Source organism: Ailuropoda melanoleuca, chromosome X (genome assembly GCF_002007445.2).
Source record: "Ailuropoda melanoleuca isolate Jingjing chromosome X, ASM200744v2, whole genome shotgun sequence".
Lineage (NCBI taxonomy): Eukaryota > Metazoa > Chordata > Mammalia > Carnivora > Ursidae > Ailuropoda > Ailuropoda melanoleuca.
In genome coordinates, this window is record NC_048238.1 from 79,241,488 (window position 1) to 79,263,541 (window position 22,054).

Genomic DNA, 22,054 nt, shown 5'->3' on the forward strand with positions numbered 1-22,054 from the left:
TTGTGTGTGTGTGTGTGTGTGTGTGTGTGTTTGTGTTGGGAGGGGGTCAATTTGACTGCTTTTAGAAATAGCCTCAAAGAATATCTGTACTCTGATAGGATTTTCATAATTTCAGGGTCAGAAACTCAATTTCATCAGTTTATCAGAGGAAACTTTATTCTTAGAGATTGCTAACTGAACTTCTTTTTTAAAGATTTCATTTATTTATTTGAAAGAGAGAGAGAGGGAGGGAGAGAGCATGAACTGGGCAGAGGCAGAGGGAAAGGGAAAAGCAGACTCCCCTCCGAGCAGGGAGCCCAATGCTGGGTTCGATTCCAGGACTCTGAGATCATGACTTATTCCAAAGGCAGACACTTAACTGAGTCACCCAGGTGTCCCGCTAACTGAACTTCTAAGAAAATGATTCTTAAAAGCAAAGACTATCAATATATTTGTTAATATTAAGCAATAAAACTACCAAGAGGAAGAGAAGATTCCTATTGGCCTGTCCAGAGGGAAACCAAGTCAATATTAGAGACCTTCTTGATGAGAGATCAATTAATGATTTAAAGAAAGTGTGTCCAAATTTGAATTACCAACTGTGGAAATAAACTTCTAGAGGAGGTAGAAAGAATAAGAGGGAAAACACTAAGGCAGAGGAGTTAAGAGCACTATCAATAGATTGTACTACAACTTGATTAACTGAAATTTGCCTTTATTTCCAGTGCTGAGTAAAAGTGAATATGAGTTGAGAAAATAGGTTCAGCGAGGAATATTTTCCCAGGGCAATACTTGACTATCACTTTAGTAAATATCAGTATTTATGCTAACTTAAATTACTGTAGTGCTATTCAATTTGAAGTATTCACACATAAGTACACATTTTATACTGATATGTTGATATACTGATATATACCCACATACATTTATTCCCAGAGAACAACCATAGAAGAAAAGTTCCAAATCTTTTATCTCAATATGTTTAGATCACTGTTCTCCATGCCTTTTAGAAACTATTCAGGGGTACCTGGGTGGCTCAATTGGTTAAGTGTCTGCCTTTGCCTCAGGTCATGATCTCAAGGTGGTGGGATAGCTCTGCATCAGGCTCTGCACTCAGCAGGGAGTCGGCTTGAGGATTCTCTCTCCTTCCCTCTGCCCCTCCCCCTGCTCATTCTCTCTCTCAAATAAATAAAGTCTTAAAAAAAAAGAAATGATTCAGCAGCATCAGGGCCTAGATGGAGTGTAACCAAGCATGCTTAAAAATCATAAGAAATTCTTACACTTGTTTTTCTATTTTGACTTGGGATATCTCACCATTTCCCCCTATTTTGACTATCTTTAATTACAGATGTACCAGAAGTCAAGTTCCACCTACTGGTGATTTTCTCCTTCTGGTAGATTTCCCAAACATGTGCCCAACAGGTAAGTTCCACCTATTGGTGATTTCCTCCTTCTGGTAGATTTCCCAAACATGTGCCAACAGGTATCACATTCACACAGATGTTAAGCTTCCTAAACATACCATATGAGAAGCAAGTTACATTTGAAGAGCCTGTTCTCCCAGCTAAATTTACTCCATCTCATATTTCTAGTCAGTCAAGCTTTATCTGGGATTCTTTGGATTTTGAGACCATATTTAGCTCTCTTTTATTCTAGCAAAGATAAGGAAACATGTCTTTTCTCTTTACACTAGCAAACACAATGCTGAAAATATAAAAAAAAAACTGAGAAAAACTCTGTATAAAAATGAATTGATGATGTTACAGAATATGTCTCAGCACACCTTAGACAGCATGTAGACTTTAGTTCCTTTTTCATCCTGTAACCTTGTCTAGGCTGGGTGCAAAACATAAATAATATAAATTGTGTAAAGGAAATATGGATAAACTCAACTACATAGACTGAAAGGAGCCATAGATCCTCCCACAATCTCCTTATACTCATATGTTAATGAGTGAATAGGAGAAGGATAGATACTAATTTAGCTCTGAACAGCTCTACAAATGAACAGGTCCAGCTTACACTCTAATCTCTCACTATCAAGTTGTCAAAAGCATCTTTGGATCTGATTCAGAAAAATTACCTCCATTCAATTTCAAACTCCTCTAACCTAATTTTTGGTGTATTAGCCTTTTCCCTTTTGTAAAGTGTCATTAAAATTCTATCTCATCCATGGTTCATCACTTCTGATAAATAAAAGTGAAAAACAATGTTTCTCAAAATGTGTTCCACAGACCCTGTAAGAGACAAAGTTGGTGCTCTACTGAGATCATCTTGGACCTCTCCCTGCCCCCTAGCTTAAAAGTGACTTTGTTTATAAGGATCTTCAGGTAAAACTCTTAAGGGGACTGATTGAGTTACTGGATCCACACACAAAGCATAATGCATACAGAGGTGGAAGTACCTGGGAATTAATTAATTAAATTAATTGAGTTGCCCCTAAACCTATGACTGTATGGGGGCAGAGTATGAAAACCTAGCTTTCTTGATTCAAGCTGGGGCAGATTCTGAGGTATAATTTATGTTCCAGAACTTTCCATGGGATCAGACTGAGTGTGGGAGTTGACCTAAAATGTCACTCCTATTTGACTTCTTCCTTTTTACTGTTTTCCCCTTCTCTTACTTTTCTCCTGTGAGCGTCTTTTTAATAAATGAATCCTTTACTTAGGATCCATTTCAGAAACTAAAATCTAAGAGAGACCCCTTTATCACAGTCATCTGTGATGCCTGTCATGATTGTTGGTTCCTGGCCCAACCCCAAAGATTAAAATCCATTTTTAACACAAATTCTGGATAATGCATATGTACAAAACTTAAGAACCAGTGGTCTGAATCATAATTATTATTAAGCAGTTATGGGCGATTCTCAATCTGAGTTTCTAATCCAGCCTACTGACTTAGCTTCCCATCTTCCCTAGATACCTGCCTTCATATCACTCCCTCAATATCCAGAATGACAAACATAAATAGACATTTTTCTACGTATTTTATTTTACAAAATAAATTCCAAACTTCAAATAGTTTATACACAGTAGAGGCTTTAAAGTGAAATATAATAAAATATTCACTCTTGAATTTCTGAGTTTATATAAAGTTATGCAAAATAACTATAAAATGGGAATAAATCTAATCTTGATTTTGAATGTGCTTTCAGAACAAGGTCTAAATTCCTGAGCTTGCTTAATTTTCAAGTTCTACAATCTTATGCTAGTCTAACTATAATATATTTGTATATCAATCTAATGGTCTATGTGTTACTTGGTGTTTTCTGAGAGAACTATTGGAGACAATGACCAGAATTGTATAAATTATAAAATCTCTTCAACTACTCTTTACATAAAGAAATATCACTACCCACAAAGTTCTGCAAGAAAGCCTTGGAATGTGGGAAGGACTATGTCTAAATTTTGAAAGGCTAGAATAAGTCATGAGGCCATGAGTTGTGTTAATCTTTTTACATACTGGATTCAATTTAGGTGAAGGCAGAGGTGGATTTTAATCTTCTTGTATGTATGAACCTGTACATAATTTTGTAGGGTGGGTCACAAGGCACTTTAGTGGTAGAGATTAATTTACTAGCTTTATAAAAAGTCCTTTTTTAAAAAAATCATATAATCTTTATTTTATGAGGGAGCAAATCTCCTCCATTCCAAAAAGCTTGAAATTACATTTATAATTAACACTTTTTATCGTACCAAACCTATTCTAGAATCCTTGTTGTTTGGAAATATTGTGAATTAATATCATCTCTTCCTTAAATCTTTGGTAGAATTCACCAGTGAAACCATCTGGGACTACTGCTTTCTGTTTTAGAAGGTTATGAATTCCTTACTCAATTTCATTAGTATGTATGTCTATTCAGATTACCTACTTGTGTGAGTTTTGGTAGTTTGTGTCTTTCAAAGAATTAAAAAAAAATCTCATGTAAATTACCAATTTTTGGACTTAGAAAAGTTCATACTATCCCTTTATCATCCTTTCATGTCCGTGGGATCAGTAGTGATAACCCCTCTTTTGGTTCTAATATTAGCAATGTGTGCTTGCTTTATTTTTTTCTTGGGTAGCCTGAATAGAGATTTACCATTTTTTAAATTGATTTGGCTTTGCTGTTTTTTTTTTCTTTATTTACTTATTTTCACTTTCACTGATTTTTGCTCTAATTTTTATTTTTTTTCTTCTTATTGCTTTGGGCTTAAATTGTTCTTTTCTAGTTTGAGATGGAAGCTCAGATCGTTGATTTTAGATCCTTTTTTTATTATGTGCATTTAGTGCTATAAATTTTCCCTAAGCTCTGCTTTCTCTACATCCCACAAATTTTGATAAGTTGTATTTTCATTTTTATTCAGCTCAAAGTATTATTTATTTTATCATGAGGTGTTGTCCTTTGACCCTTGTCTTATTTATGTGTGTTGTTTAATCTTCAAATATTTGGTGATTATCCAGCTCTTTCTGTTATCGATTTCTATCATAATTCCCTTGCAGGGGACATATTGTATATGATTTCTATTTCTTTGTGTTTATTGAGGTGTGTTTTATTGCCCAGAATGTGGTATATCTTGGTAAATGTTCCAGCAAGCTTGAAAAAAATGTGTATTCAGCTGGTACTGGATGGAATATTTTATAAATGTCAATTAGAAAAAGTTGATTAATAGACCTGTTCAGGAAAACTACGTCCTTACTGATTTTCTGCCTGCTTGTTCTGTCAATACTGAGGTGTATTAAACATTTCAACTATAATAGTGGATTTGTCTATTTCTCCTTGTGGTTTTAGCAGTTTTTGCCTCACATATTTTGATGCTCTGTTGTTAGGTGCATATATATTAATGATTATTATGTCTCTTAGAGAATTGATCCTATTATAACTATGTAATGCTCTTCTTTATCCCTGATAACTTTTAACTCTGAAGTTTGATTTGTCTGAAATTAACATAATAGCTTCAGCTTTCTTTTCATTGGTGTTTTGCTATATTTTTCTCCATCCTTTTACTTTTAACCCATCTGAGCCTTTATATTTAAAGTGGGTTTCTAGTAGACAATGTATTGGGTCTTTTTTAAAATCCACTTTGATAATCTGTTTTTTAATATGTTTAGATCATTGGCATTTAACATGATTATTGATATAGCTGGATTGATATCTACCATGTCTGTAATTTTTTTCTGTTTGTTACACTTGTTCTTTCTTTTTTGCATCTTCTTTTTCAGTCTTCTCTGGTATTCAGTATTTTTTGTTATTCCAATTTATTATTAATGTAGCTTAAAATCTTTTGTGATTAAAAAAATAAATAAAAAATATTTTATGATTTACTAGAGTTTACAATATACATTTTAACTAATCTAAGTCCATCCTTAATAACTCTATTTCATTTCTAATGTAGTACAGATACCTTATAATAGAGTATTATGAATTCCTCCCTCCTCTCTCAAGTTTCTTTTCTATCATTCATTTCACTTATCCATATGCTGCAATCACTCAATTCATTGTGACTTTAATTACTTTAAATAGTTATATGTTAGATCAACTGAGAATTTGAGAAGTAAAAGATTTTATTTTATCTTCATTTATTACTTCAATGCTTTTTCTTCCTTCATATAGTTCCATATGACAGACATATATCATTTCTTTCTGCCTGAAGAAAGTCTTTTAACATTTCTTGTAGGACTGTTTTGGCAGTGATAAATTTTCTCAGGATTTTTTTTGTCTGAGAAAAATTGTTAGTTGTCTTTCACTTTTTAAAATAGACTTTATTGTTTAGAACAGTGTTAGGTTTACAGAAAAATTGGGCAGAAAGTATAGAGAGTTCCTGTGTGACCCTGACCCTATACATACAGTCTCACCCATTTTCAACATCTTGCACAAGAGTGGTATATTTGTTACAACTGATGAACCTATATTACATATGTCAACATGGTCACGCAAAGTCTATCATTAACATTAGCATTCATGCTTGATGTTGTACATTCTATGGGTATTGACAAATATATAATAATATGTTATTCTCCATTATAGTACCAAGCAGAATACTTTCATCGCCCTAAAAATCCTCTGTGCTCTACCTATTCATCCCTCCCCTCCCTCTAACCCCTAGCAGCCACTCAACTTCTTACTCTCTCTGTAGTTTTCCTTTTCCAGAATGACATATAATTGGAATTATGTAGCACATAGTCATTTCAGTTTCACTACTTTCACTAAGTAATATGAATATAAAGTTCCCTTATGTCTTTTCATGGCATGATAACTCAGAATTTTTATTGCTGAATAATATCCCATTGTCTGGATGTGCCACAGTTTATTCATTTATCTACTAAAGAACATCTTGGTTGCTTCTAAATTTTGACAATTATGAATAAAGCTTCTATACATATCCATGTGGGAATTTTGTGTCTACATTAGTTTTCAACTCACTTGGGTAAATACCAAGGAGTTCAATTGTTGGATTGTATGATAAGAATATGTTTAGTTGTGTATGAAACTCACAAAGTGACTATACCATTTTGCATTCCCACTAAAAACAATGTGAATTCTTGTTGCTCCAGATCCTTGCCAGCATTTGGTGTGATCAGTGTTTTGGATTTTTCCCCTATAATAGATGTGTAATGGCACTCTTTCAGTTTTGAAGGATAATTTCATTTGATATAGAAATCCAGGTTGTGGGGGTATTCTTCAACACTTTAAATATTTCACTTCATTCTGTTTTGCTTTCATGTTGTCTGATGAAAAACCTACTGTAATTCTTATCCTTCTTCCTATACAGGCAAGGTGGGATTTTTCCCCATCTGGCTTCTTCAAAGGTTTTTCCTTTTGTGTGTGTGCGGCTTATGATACATCTGTGTAGTACTCTCAGTATTTATTATGATTAGTATTCTCTGAACTTTCTGGGTCTATCGTTTGGTTTCCGTCATTAATGTCATTAATTTTGGAAAGCTTTAAACCTTTCTCCTTCAGAGAGTCCATATTTGTATATGTTTGATATTATTCTTTTGATAGTTTTCTTTTGACATTGTCCTAAAGTTCTTATATATATTGCTCTATATTTTCACATTATTTTTTCTCTTCACATTTCAGTTTGGGAAGTTTCTGTTGGCTTACCTTGAAGCTCACTGATTCTTTCCTTGCCTTGTCCAATTGTTGAGCCCCTCCAAGGCATTCTTTATTTCTGTACAACATTTTGATTTCTAGCATTTCTTTTTTTTACCATCTTTTATTTTTAATTATATTATTTTTTAAATTTTTATTTAAATTCCAGTTAGTTGGGGCACCTGGGTGGCTCAGTCAGTTAAGTGTCCAAATCTTGATTTCAGCTCAGGTCATTATCTCAGTGTTGTGAGATCAAGCCCTGCACTGGGCTCCATGCTGGGTGTGGAGTCTGCTTAAGATTCTATCTCTCTTGGGGTGCCTGGGTGGAGCAGTCGTTAAGCGGCTGCCTTCAGCTCAGGGGTGATCCCGGCGTTCTGGGATAGCCCCACATCAGGCTCCTCTGCTGGGAGCCTGCTTCTTTCCTCTCCCACTCCCCTGCTGTGTTCCCTCTCTCGCTGGCTGTCTCTCTGTCAAATAAATAAAATCTTTAAAAAAAAAAAAAGATTCTATCTCTCACACTCCCTCTCCCCCCAACCCTCTATCTCTAGTAAAATTAAATTAAATTAAAAATTTAAAAATTAAAAAAATAAATTTCTGTTAGTTAACATGCAGTATAATATTAGTTTCAGTTGTGCAATATAGTGATTCAGCACTTCCATACAACACCCAGTGCTCATCACAGCAAGTGCACTCCTTAATCCCCATCACCTACTTAACCCATTCCCCTGACCACCCCCTTAACCCATTCCCCTGACCACCTCCCCTCTGGTAACCTTCAGTTTGTTCATTCTAGTTAAGAGTCTGTTTCTTGGTTTGCCTCTTTCTCTCTTTTATTACCCTTTGCTCATTTTCTTAAATTCCACATATGACTGAAATCATATGGTATTTGTCTTTCCCTGACTATTTCACTTAGCATAATGCTCTCTAGTTCCATCCATGTCATTGCAAATGGCAAGATTTTGTTTTTGTTATGGTTGAGTAATACTCCATTGTATGTACCACTTCTTCTTTATCCATTCATCAGTAGATGGACATGTGGACTGCTTAATTAAATTAAATATTTAAAAATTAAAAAAATAAATTTCTGTTAGTTATTTGGGCTAATGTAGATAATGCTGTTATAAACATCAGGGTACGTGTATCACTTTGAATTAGTATTTTGGTATTTTGGGGGTAAATAATGAGTAGTGTAATTGCTGGATCTTAGGGTAGTTCTATTTTTAACGTTATTAAAAGATTTTATTTCTTTGAGAGAGAGAGAGAGAGAGCATGAGCATGGGGGGGAGGGGTAGGAGGAGAGGGAGAAGCAGACTCCTAATGAGCAGGGAGCCTAATGTAGCACTTGATCCCAAGACCCTGAAATCATGACCTGAGCTGAAAGCAGATGCTTAACTGACTGAGCCATCCAGGCACCCCTATTTTTTAGCTTTTTGAGGAACCTCCATACTGTATTCCAGAGTGCCTGCACCAGTCAGCATTCCCTCCAACAGTGCAAGAAGGTTCCTCTTTCTCCACATCCTTGCCAACACCTGTTTGTTTCTTGTGTTTTTTATTTTAGCCATTGTGACAGGTGTAAGGTGATATCTCATTGTAGTTTTGATTTGCATTTCCCTGATGATGAGTGATGTTGAGCATCTTTTCATGTGTCTGCTGGCCATCTTCATGTCTTTGGAAAAATGTCTATTCATGTCTTCTGTTTTGTAATTGGATTATTCCTTTTTTAGGTGTTGACTTTTATAAGTTCTTTATTTATTTTGGATACTAACCTTTTATCATATAAGTCATTTGCAAATATCTTCTCCTATTCTGTAGGTTGCCTTTCAGTTTTGTTGTTTCCTTCACTGTGCAGAAGCTTTTTATTTTGATGAAGTCCCAATGATTTAGTTTTGCTTTTCTTTCCCTAGACCCAGGAGACATATCTAGTAAGAAGTTGCTTAAACCGATGTCAAAGAAGTTACTGTATGTGTTCTCCTCCAGGCTTTTTATGGTTTCAAGTCTCCCATTTAGGTCTTTAATCCATTTTGAATTTATTTTTGTGTCTGGTGTAAGAAAGTGGTCTGGTTTCATTCTTTTGCATGTTGCTGTCCAGTTTTCCCAACATCATTTGTTGAAGGGACTGTCTTTATCCCATTGGATATTCTTTCCTGCTTTGTTGAAGATTAATTGACCATATAGTTGTGGGTTCATTTCTGGGCTTTGTATTCTTCTGTTCTGTTGATCTATGCGTTTATTTTTGTATCAGTACCATACTGTTTTGATTACTACAGCTTTGTAATATAACTCAAAGTCCAGAATTGTGATGCCTCCAGCTTTGCTTTTCCTTTCCAAGGATACCTTGGCTATTCAAGATCTTTTGTGGTTCCATACAAATTTGGGATTGTTTGTTCTAGCTCTGTGAAAAAAGCTGGTGATATTTTGATAAGGATTGCATTAAGTCTTTCGATTGCTTTGGGTAGTATAGACATTTTAACAATATTTGTTCTTCCAATCCATGAGCATGGAATGTCTTCCCATTTCTTTGTGTCATCTTCAATTTCTTTCATCAGTGTTTTATAGTGTTCAGAACACAGGTCTTTCACCCCTTTGGTTAGGTTTATTCCTAGGTATCTTATTGTTTTTGGTGCAGTTGTAAATGGGATTGATCCCTTAATTTCTCTTTCCTTTTTGAAAAAGATTATTTATTTATTTATTTATTTATTCATTTATTTGAGAGAGAGAGAACGCAAACAAGGGGAGGGGCAGAAGGAGAGGAGAGAAAATCTTAAGCAGACTCCCTGAAGAGCGTAGAGCATGATGTGGGGTTCAATCTCACAACCTTGAGATCATGAACCAAGTCAAAATCAAGAGCTGGAAGCTAACTGACTGGGCCACCCCGGTGCCCCATTAATTTCTCTTTCTGCTGCTTCAATATTGGTGTATAGAAGTGCAACAGATTTTGCAAACTGTGACTTTACTGCATTCATGTATCTATTCTAGCAGTTTTTTGATGGAATCTTTCTGCTTTTCTATATATAATATCTGTCATCTGCAAATAGTGAAAATTTGACTTTTTCCTTGCCAATTTGGATGACTTTTATTTTTTTTTTGTTGTTTGATTGCTCAGGCTAGGACTTCTAGTACTATGTTAAATAACAGTGGTGAGAGTGAACATCCCTGTCTCTCATTCCTAACTGAAGAAAAGCTCTCAGTTTTTCCCCATTGAGGATGACATTAGCTGTGGGTTTTTCCTAGATGGCCTTTATTAGGTAGAGGTATGTTTCCTCTAAACTTCCTTTGTTGAGTGGTTTTACCATGAATGGGTGTTATATTTTGTCAAACGCTTTTTCTTCATTTATTGAAATGATTGTATGGTTCTTATCCTTTCTCTTATTGGTGTGATGTACCCCATTGATTGATTTGCGAATACTGAACCACACTTGCAACCCAGGAATAAATCCCACTTGGTCATGGTGAATGATTTTTTTAAATGTATTGTTGGATTTAGTTTGCTAGTTATTTTGTTGAGGATTTTTGCATCTATGTTCATCAGGTATATTGGCCTTTAGTTCTCTTTTTTAGTGGTGTCTTTATCTGGTCTTGGTGTGAGGGTAATCTGGCCTCATAGAATGAATTGGGAAGTTTTCCTTCCTTTTTGGGGGGGGGAATAGTTTGAGAGGAATATGTATTAACTCTTATTTAAATGTTTGGTAGGGGGGCACCTGGGTAGCTCAGTCAGTTAAGCACCTGCCTTCAGCTCAGGTCATGATCTCAGGGTCCTGGGATTAAGCCCCACCCACATCTGGATCCCTGCTTAGCAGGGTGTCTGCTTCTCCCTCTGCTCCTCCCCCTGTTCATGCTTGTGCTCAGGCACACATTCTCTCCCTCTCTTTCTGAAATAAATAAAATCTTTAAAAATAAATAAATACATGTTTGGTAGAATTTGTCTGTGAACTCATCTGGTCCTGGACTTTTGTTTGTTGGGAGTTTGTTTTGTTTTGTTTTGACTTCATTACTGATTCAATTTCTTTGCTGGTTATCAGTCTGCTCAAGTTTTCTTTTTCTTCCTTTTTCACTTTTGGTCGTTTATGTTTCCAGGAATTTATCCATTTCTTCTCAGTTGTCCAGTGTGTTGACATATAGTTTTTCATAATATTCCCTATAATCGTTTGTATTTCTCCTCTCTCTTTTGTCATTTTATTTATTTGAGTCCTTTCTCTTTTCTTTTTGATAAGTCAGGCTAGAGGCTTATAAATTTTATTGATTTTTTCAAAGAAACAGCTCCTAGTTTTATTGATCTGTCCTATTGTTGTTTTAAGTTTCATTTATTCATTTATCTCTGGTATAATCTCTATTATTTCCTTCCTTCTGCTGGTTTTAGGTTTTGCTTGTTGTTCTTTTTCTAGCTCCTTTCAGTGTATGTTTAGGTTGTTTGTTTGAGATTTTTCTTGCTTCTTGAGGTAGGCCAGTGTTGCTATAAACTTCCCTCTTAAGACTGCTTTTGCTGTATCCCAAAGGTTTTGGACAATTGTATTTTCATTTTCATTTGCTTCCATGTACTTTTTAATTTCTTCTTTTATTTCCTGATTGACCAATTCATTCTTTAACAGCATATTATTTAACCTCCCTGTATTTGTGGTCTTTCCAGATTTTTTCTTATGGTTGACTTCTAGATTCATAGCATTGTGTTCAGAAAAGTTTCATGGTATGACTTCAATCTTCTTGTTTCTGTTGAGGCTTGTTTTGTGGGCTAATATGTGATCTATTCTGAAGAATATTCCATGTGCACTTCAAAAGAATGTGTATTCTGCTGTTTTAGGTTGGAATGTTCTGAATATATCTGTTAAATCCATCTATTCCAGTGTGTCATTCAAAGCCATTGTTTCCTTGCTGATTTTCTGTTTAGATGATCTGTCCATTGATATAAGCGAGTTTAAAGTTCCCTACAATTATTGTATTATTATTGATTAGTTCCTTTATGTTTGTTATTACTTGTTTTATATATTTGGGTGCTCCCAAATTGGGTGCATAAATATTTACAATTGTTATATCTTCTTTTTAGATTGTCCCCTTTATTATTATATAGTGTCCTTCTTTGTCTCTTGTTATAGTCTTTGTTTTAAAGTCTAATTTGTCTGATATAAGCATTTCTGTCCAGCCTTTTTTTTTATATCCATTTGTATGATAAATGTTTCTCCATCCTCTCACTTTCTATCTGCAAGTGTCCTTAGGTCTAAAATGAGTCTCTTGTAGTCAGCACATAGATGGGTCTTGTCTGTTTATCCATTCTGTCACCTTATGTCCTTTGATTGGATTGTTTTAGTCCACTTACATTCGAAGCAATCATTGATAGGTGTATATTTATTGTCATTTTATTATTTGTTTTGTGGTTGTTTCTGAAGATTTTCTTTGATTTTTTTTTCTTGTGTTTCATGTTTGGCTGATTTTCTTTAGTGATATATTTAGATTTCTTTACATATCTGTTAGTGGTTTTTGATGTAGGTTACCATTAGGTTTGTATATAACCTCTTCTGCATACAGGAGTCTGTGTTAAGCTGATGGTTGTTTAAGTTTGAACCTATTCCTTATTCCTCTTCTCCCCAGGTTTTAAGTACATGTTGTTATATTTTATATCCTTTTTATTGTGAATACCTTGACTGATTTTTTACAGAAATATTCATTTGTACTGCTTTTGTGTTTCTTACTTTCATACTGTCTCTTTTGTTCTCTCCTTTCCACTCACAGTCCCCTTTAGTATTTCTTGCAGTTCTGGTTTAGTGGTCACAACTCCTTTAGTTTTTGTTTGTCTGGGAAACTATTCAGTTCTCCTTCTATCCTGAACGATAGCTTTGCTGGATAGAGGATTCTTGGCTGCAGATTTTTCCCATTCAGCACTTTGAATATATCATGCCACTCTCTTCTGGCTTGCAGTGCCTTTCTGTTGAAAAATCTGCTAGCCTTATAGGTTGCCCTATGTAAGTTACTATATTCTTTTGTCTTTCTGCTTTTAAATTTTGTTTTTTATCACTGTTTCTTGCCAAATTAATTACAATATGTCTTGGGATGTGTCTGCTTTTGTTGATTTTGGTGGGAGTTCTCTGTGCCTCCTGGACCTGGATATCTATTTCCTTCTCCAGGTTAGGAAAGTTTTCAGCTATTATTTCTTTAAATAAATTTTATGCCCCCTTTCCTCTCTTTTCTTCTTCTGACACTCATATAATATGAATGTAATTACATTTGTTGGAGTCACTGAGTTTCTTCAGTCTATTATTGTTTTGCATACTTCTTTTTTCTCTCTTTTATTCAGCTTAATTACTTTCCATTACTCTGTCTTCTAGGTCACTAATTCATTCCTTTGCTTCTTCCATCCTGCTGTTCCTTCCATTAAGTGTGTTTCTCAATTTGTTTATTGAGCCCTTTATCTCTGCTACGTTATTCCTTAGCTCTGAGTTAAGTGGTCACTCATGTCTTTCACCCTTTTCTTAAGTCTAGTGAGTATTTTTATTATTGCTTTAAATTCTCTATCAGGCATGCTACTTATATCTCTTTCACTTAGATTTCTGACTGTGGCCTTGTCCTGTTCTTTTGTTTGGGATAAATTTCTTTGTCTCTGGGTGTTAAGAAAGTCAGCTATGTCTTCTGCTCTTGAAAGTAGTGTCTTTATGAAGAAGCAGTTCTGGAGTGCCCTCAGTAGAGTGTCCCCTCTTCATCAGAACCTGACACTTCAGGAGAGTATCCTATGTATTTTGCCTATCCCCTTCTGTTATATTTGAGTTACTTTTCCTTTTAGTGTAATTGTTTGTACTGACTCTCTGTTAGTTATGGGCTGAACTTGCTCTCTGTGATGTTAGTGGAACACAGGCATGCCAGGTCTGAGGGGGTGTGCCTACCAGGGAGGTACTTGGGAGTGGGTGGCAGTGTTAGCAATACTTTCCCACTCAGCCAGTAGTCCTATGCCAGGTTCCCCAAAGCACTGTGGTGGCTGGAGGACGCTGAAGCAGCTGGGGGTGTGTGAGGCTGGGCACAGCATATGGTGATGGCTGGATGTGTCTGGGCCAGGTATGCATGGGACACATGGCTGGATATGACAAGGTGCAGCAGCTGGGCATGGCTCAGCAGCTGGGCCTGGCAGCAGCTGTGTAACTGGCATGTGGGCACAGTGTGTGGTAAAAACAAATCATTGTTTTAAAACAAACTACTAACCAGGTCTTGCTTTGAATTCCTTGGAATGGAATAAGTATATTTTTATGATAGTTCATTTCCACACAGTGGCTTGATTGTTAGGCAACAACTGATTAGAATAATTGTTGGGTTTTTTGGAGGAAGAGAAGACAAGCCATATTGGGCTCCTGGCTTACTAATGGGGAGATTTGGGTTGAGAGGAGACCAAGGAAACAGGAAACTTATGGCTGCTTAGGCTTTGTGCTTTTCATGCTTGATTCAATTACAGCAGTAATAATAATTTGTTTATTTTTTAATTAATAAAAAGGGGTCAGGAATCACCACTAGACAGTTATCTAATTATTAAATTCAACTGGAGAGGTGAATGCATCATAGGTCTCTGCTTTCATTTATACAGATTTATTACTCCCAAAGTGGCTGATTCTTCTAGAAATTGTTCAGGGTTATCTATATAACAAATTGCTAAAACAAGAATTCACTTTATTTATTATTTATTATCTAATTTATTATCTAATTTTTTCTAATTCTCTATGTGATGCTACTTTAAATAAAACTGTGTAGTTAATGGGTTAAAACTTAAACACACCAGATTTTATTTGGGACAAGTGATCAAGTTTATGATATCACCCTTATTTAACAGGAGATTTCCTAGTTTCTGTGTTTTAGCTGAAATCCTTTGAGACTGAGATAAACATCCCAGGAGGAAAAAAGAAAAACTTCCCAGAATGTTGCAGATTTCTCCTTAAAGATAGTCAGGATTTAAATAATGACAATTTCTATGGTTAAAAAAAGAGCTAATGAGGGATGCCTGGGTAGCTCATTCAGTTAAGCATCTGCCTTCAGCTCAGGTCATAATCCCAGGGTCCTGGGATTGAGTTCCACATCAGGCTCCTTGCTTAGCAGGGAGCCTGCTTCTCCCTCTGCCTGCTGCTCCCCCTGCTCCCCTGTTTGTGCTCTCTCTTTCTCCCTCGACAAGTAAATAAATAAAATCTTAAAAAAAAAAGAACTAATGATTAAATGGATGGGGTACTGGCACTGCCATATTCAAAGTATCAATAAATTATTTTTTGTACCAAATTGTGGGGAGTATAACAAAGTAAAATATAAACAAATTGATGATTTTTTTCTGAAACCACAGTATATTACTTCAATCAGTTCCTTATATATCACTGTGATGTTTGAGATTTACTGTGATGTCCCTGAGGTCCTGTAACTAGATCATGAGGTGCCTTCTCAGTCATTAAAGAATATAAATTGTGTTCAGTGTTGCCTTACAGTGAAATGCCATTTTGTTGAGACAGAGTAATCCATATAATGTATATATGGTAATTGTCAGCTAAATAGAAGAGCAAATGAACTGAATCATCCAATTAACCATGTAGACAAGTGAAGATATATTTGGGTCAAATAAAGGTACTCAGTTTACTCTCAGGAATCACTTAGAGGGTGTTTGCTCATTATGGTGTAAATGAGCACTTAATACTTTTAGAGGTGCCCCCGGAGATAATACCTCCTCTGTCTTGGCAAGGAACTATATCTCTGTTGCTTAATTCAGATGACTAAAGGCTGCAAGGAGTAATTTGCCCTGAATTAGCAGAATATCTTATTATCTATATTACAGTAAGATTTAAAAAAACAAAGTTAATACTTTAATTTCCATCATATTACCCTGATGTCTTAAGCACCTGTCAACCCCTGTACAATGAAGAAAAATGGTTTGCTCTTTTAAAATATACCTAGGACTAAATTAGTTAAGTAAGGGGGCACCTGGGTGGTTCAGTTGGTTGAGCATTTGACTTTGGCTCAGGTCATGATCTCGGAATCCTAGTATTTAGCCCTACGTCCAGCTCTCCACTCAGCAGGGAGTCTGCTTGTCTCTCTCCCTCCACTCATGTTCTCTGTCTCAGATAAACAAATAAAATCTTTAAAAATAAATAAATAAAATAAAGTTAAATAAAATCCCTTTATATTTAACTATTATCCTAACTTCCCAAACCCTAAATAAATAAGTAAATAAGAATTTATAGATTGCTGAAGAGTAATTATTTTTATGATTGAGTTATTTAAAATCATTTTACCAGTCTTCTTACCAACCAAAAACTCATCTCCTTTCAGATTCACAATGCTTTTTAAAAATAAGTATGTTAATCTAGGATCAATTAAAGTACTATGTGATCCTTTATGTATCTGGCTATTATGGACTGAATGCTTGTGACCCTCAAAATTAATTTGTTAAAGCCCTACCCCCGAGTGTAGTGGTATCAGGAGGTGGGTTCCTTGGAGGTAATTAGATTTAAGCGAGGTCATGAGAATAGGGTCCTTCTGATGGGATTACTTCCCTAGTAAGAGATCAGAGTTTGCTTTTGCTTGCATACTTTTGATCATGCTTGTTCTCTCTCACTCCCTACTGTTACCACTGTATGAAGAGATGACCATCAATAAGACAGGAAAAGTGTTCCCAGCAGTAACTGAATTGGCTAGCACCTTGATTTTCCCAGCCTCCAGAATTATGAGAAATAAAAGTCTGTTGTTTTAGTCACCCAGTTTATGGTATTTAGTCAGCCTAAGCAGACTAAGATACTGACTAATTTTATTTTCTCATGATGCAAAGTATATGTGAATTTATTCATTTATTGACTGACTGCACAATTTTTTCTAGGAAATCTAGTAGTCACTGGGAATACAAAGTAACTTAAACATAGTTCTTAACCTTTGGGAGCTTACAGATTGAAGGAGTGACTGGTAATGACAAATCCAAAGTAAAAAGTGGAGGATTCTATGAGAACATGTAACTGGGGCATATAACTTTAACTGCACTGTATAAATGAATCTATTGTCCTACCTAGCAAGGTAAAAAGCATCTTACATATGTGAAATTTCCTCTACCTCAACACCTCGTAATTGCCCATCAACAGTATTCTGGAACTTGAGGTTTTTATAATTATCCAACTTAACTGAAAAATTAAGACCATATAAAAATAACATAATTCAAAGTTAGTCCTAAAAAGTTAATTTTTGGACATGAAAGAGTAGTATTTGATATCTGGAATTAAAGTTGTAGTGATATTAAATGGTAGTATATCCAGATTATTTAGGGATACCTAAATCCTGCCTCTGCCCCAGCTCATCCCTGGAGGTTTACTAGAAAGCTGTATGCATGTCTGAAAATGCTAAATTAAGATATTAACTGCCACTCTATTATTATCCAGGTCACTACAAACTGAAATGCAAGGCTCTCTCATAAGACTAAATTAGAGTATGTAACTTAGCAATGTAGAAAAGACCATACATTTGCCTCATTTCAAATCTGTAGTTTACAACCAGCCTTTCACTAAACTTAAAGTTAACAAGATGGCCTAAATTCCAGAAAGCACATGAGAGAGAATATGCTACATATCTTTACTTTCTCTCGATGCTACATAAAAAAAGAAGAGGAAGGATAAAGAGATTCATGACCATTTGTGACACTTACTGCTCATAGTAATTGCAACCTAATCAGTTTCCAAGTATCTCACAAATCAGATTATTATTTCACCCTTTTCGGTTTGGGGAGTTGGGTGGGAAAGAGGTACAGACAAAAGTGGACAGGGGAGCTGTCAAAAGAGTAAGAGGCTTCTCACTGATTCTACCACTTTCCTTTTTTATTTAAGCCATTAAGTTTAATGGGCAAGCCCATAATATGGTTGTTTCCCTCTGGAAAATATAGATAAAAGGCCTACAAAAAATAGGATTTCTATATTCTGTTTATAACTTACCAGAGCTTGATCCTTCTTGGACCAGTACAATAGATATTCTAGTTAATTGTCCTCAAAAGTTTCAGAGGTTGGTCAGGACTGTAACTTAAGTTACATCTAAGACCTCCCTGTTCCTGAAGCTGACTGTTTGACTCCTATTCTTTAGTACAATAAATTAAAGGTAAAGTTATACTATCTTACCTAATTCTTCATAAAGGGTTATATGATAAAACAGAATAGAAGAGGGCTGAATTTTAAATATAATAAACCTCTATCATATTATTATAATTTCCCAAAGAGACTTAAAAAAAACCCAAAAATGAAATCTGGGAGAAATCTTGTACATAAATTAAACTTCCACAGAAGTCAAAACCCAATAACCTCCCTTTTTATAATTTTTATTCTGTGACTCTCAGCCAGGTTTCAGGGATCTCACTTACTTGCCGATGTGGAAGTGGGCTAAAACGTGGGTTATCTTCCAATTAAATTACTGTCATTTCCCTGTAGAAATTTGAAATGTGGATTAGCCAACCCCTTATTACTGAATATTTGCATTTTAAGTATTTTTGTTCCATAAAATATTACACCTGATATGTCAGAAGGAAATTCTTTCTTGTGACTAATTATTTCCTCAGAATAAATTTCCTGAAAATAAATTTCTCTGTAAAGTTATTCATATTGTCTTAGCTTGGGTTTCTTTCAAATAAAACCTAGAACAGGGGCTTACATAAGGGTGTTTTTATGGAAAGTTATGTGAGATTGCAGGATTGAGGGCCCATGGAGAGTGAAACCTAGGATGAAGGAAAAATAACAGTTACCTAGTGCTTTGTTCCGTAAGAACTTCTAAGAAATCTGTTTCAGATGCATTTGTAAAGTTTCTGCTGGAGCATAAAGGGCAAAAGCACTTATCCTTTGACTCTCATCTTCTTTTGGTTAATAGTTGACCCATTAGGGTATTAACTCTCCCACACTTCTTGGTAACACATATACAAGTGCTGAGGATTCTTCCATAGGTGACCCATGCTGCAGCATCAGAGAAATCCTAGAGCCATAAATGAGAGAAAGGTGGAACCCTTTTAGGGCAGTTGGTGTGAAGTAGGATGAACCCTGCACAAAACTGTTCACCACAAGCATGGTGAGATTCAGAATTGATGTTGAGATTATGTGAGGTGATACACAAGAAGTGCCTGACACAATTATGCCATTTATTAATGTCTATTAGTCTTGAAATTGATGGCCAGTCACAATCTCTGAAAAGGTTTTAATTCAGGAAACGCAGTAGAAGAAGCTACAAGTCTTACTTGTTGTCACTGATTCTGATGATGTGATTAACATTCACTCTCATCTTTCACTATACATTCTAAATTTCTCTCACCCCTAACTAACCCTTTAGCAAGTCTAATTTTCTTGTTTGGGGGTGGTGGTGATGAAGACATTCATCCCTGAGGCACCTGAGACATTAGTTTCTTCATCCTTGTTGGGTATTGTTTGCTATAATTACATATTACAAAGTATTTTCCTTTTCATTAATCACTAGATAGATAGGTAGATAGATAGATGATAGATAAAACTATACCACTTCACATTTCTATCAAAAGTGATGAGGGTGCATTTCCCAAACTCTTATCAATAATAGATATTATTAGTAAAAACAAAATTACCAGTATTATAGATGAAAAATGGGATCTTATTACTTTAATTTTGCTATTTGATTTCTAGGGAATTAAGCATGTTTATACACAGTTCTTATCCTTTTGCATTTCTTCATTCTTGAAGACCCTATTTTTCTCCTTCTCTTATTATTCTGTTGTGCATTTATATAAGTTGTATTGATTTTAAGAGCTCAAAAATATTTAATAAGTAATATGATATGCCTCAAATGTGAATGACCCTTGGTAAAGATATTTGAGGGAATAACAATTTCCTAGTGCCTTATAAATTGTGCTGGGTAGATTGTTACTCATTTCTTTGCACCAGTTGTAAAATAGACCTGTTATAATGAAGAGCTCTTAACCATCAAACCTTAGTTTTAAACCTAGGATTATGGTGAGGAGAACATTCTTCCTATAAAAACTGAAAGGAGGGTATTTTTTTAAGTTTTTATTTAAATTCTAGTTAGTTAACGAAGAGTGTAATATTAGTTTCAGGTATACAGTAACATACAGGTGTTACATACAACACCTGGTACTCATCACAACAAGGAGAACACTTTAAAAGTATATTATATCAATATTTCTGGATTAAAGTGTTATTAATTACTTGAAAATATTTTCTGGTTCTGCTTAGATAATAGAATCAAAGTATTTGAATGAGATGCTCATGCATATTACTCTAACTTTCCCCACTGGTTATCACCAAGGTAGGGTATCAATTGAGTTTACAGATTTATCAGTCACTTGCAGCACTGTTTATATTATGTGGGCTTCCTTAAAACCCATGTCATAGAACAAATTTAATTTTCTGCTCAAGAGCACTGTTTAATTTACATTCAATGTGTTCTGTTGTTTAGGGTTTAGGCTTTTCAGAAAATAGTTTCAACAGAACACTTCCTGAGGCAGATTATAAATTCTAAGTCGCAGAATATCACTGAAGAAATTTAGAAACATACCTTTTCATTAATTAAGCCCAGTATGTAAATTCGCTTTTGAGTAGAAATTATAAAAGGCAAATTTTGGTTCAAAATAAAAAGAACAGTTTAATAATTTTAACTACTTAAAAATGGAGAACGCTACCACAAGACAGTAAGTTCTCAATCACTATCAGTGTTAAATGTCCAGAAACTCCATTGTTTTAGAGGGGGATTGTACTGGAAGTGAGAGGTTGACCTAACCCAGTGTGTGTATAAGGACAGACTTGGCTCTGCACAAAACAAATCACTATAAAAGTAGGCTTAGGACAAAATGTTTCTCACAGGGCATCTGGGTGGCTTAGTTGGTTAAGTGTCTGCCTTCAGCTCAGGTCATGATCTCAGCATCCTGAGATTGAGCCCTGTGTTGGGCTCCCTGCTCAGTGAGGAGTCTGCTTCTCCCTCTCTGCATGCGCACATGGTCTCCCTCTCAAATAAATAAAATATTTTTTTAAAAGTTTCTTACATGCTAACAGTACAAGGAAAGTTGGGGGGTGGGTAGTGTACAGTTGGCTCTGCAAGATCTCATTCTTTTTTAGGGGCACCTGGGTTGCTCAGATGGTTAAGTGTCTGCCTTCGTCTCAGGTCATGATCCCAGGGTCCTGGGATCAAGCCCCACATGGGACTCCTTGCTCGGCAGGATCCTGCTTCTCCCTCTCCTTCTACTGCCCCCCCTGCTTGTGCTCTCTGGCTCTCTCTGTCAAATAAATAAGTAAAATCATTCTTTTTTATGACTAATATTTCTGTGTGTGTGTGTGTGTGTGTGTGTGAAAGAGAGGGAGAGGGGAGAAAACTTTGTGTGTTTGTGTGACTTCTTTATTCATTCATCTTTTGATGGACACTTAGGTTGCATCCATATCTTGGCTATTATAAATAATGCTGCAATAACATAAGGGTGCATATATCTCTTTGAATTAGTGTTTTTGTTTTCTATGGTAAAATACCCAGTAGTGAAATTATTGGATCATATGGTGTTTCTATTTTTAATTTTTTGAGGAAATTTTATGCTGTTTTCCATAGTGGCTGCACCAATTTACATTCCCACTAGCAGTACACGAAGGTTCCCTTTTTTCTACATCCTAACTAACACTTGTTATTGTCTTTTCTTTACTAGCCATTCTGACTGAATTGAGGTGATAGCTCATTGTGGCTTTGACTTACATTTTTCTGATGATTAATGATACTGGAGCATCTTTTCATGTGTCTGTTGGCCATCTGTGTCTTCTTTGGAAAAATATCTATTCAGGTCCTCTGCCAGTTTTTTAATTGGACTGTTTATGGGTGTTTTTTTTTGTTTTGTTTTGTTTTTGATGTTGAGTTGTATAAGTTCTTTATGTATTTTGGATATCAACTGCTTATTAGATATATGATTTGCAAATATTTTCTCCCATGGTAGTAGGTTGTCTTTTCATTTGGTTGATGATTTCTTTGCTGTGTGAAAGCTTTTTACTTAGGTGTAATCCCAATGTTTATTTTTGCTTT

The 22,054-nt window shown here is 35.3% G+C and overlaps 1 pseudogene; it reads right to left on the reverse strand.

Moving 5' to 3' along the window:
* Window positions 1-22,054, reverse strand: part of LOC105238809 — an 89,284-nt pseudogene that overhangs the window by 14,666 nt on the left and 52,564 nt on the right.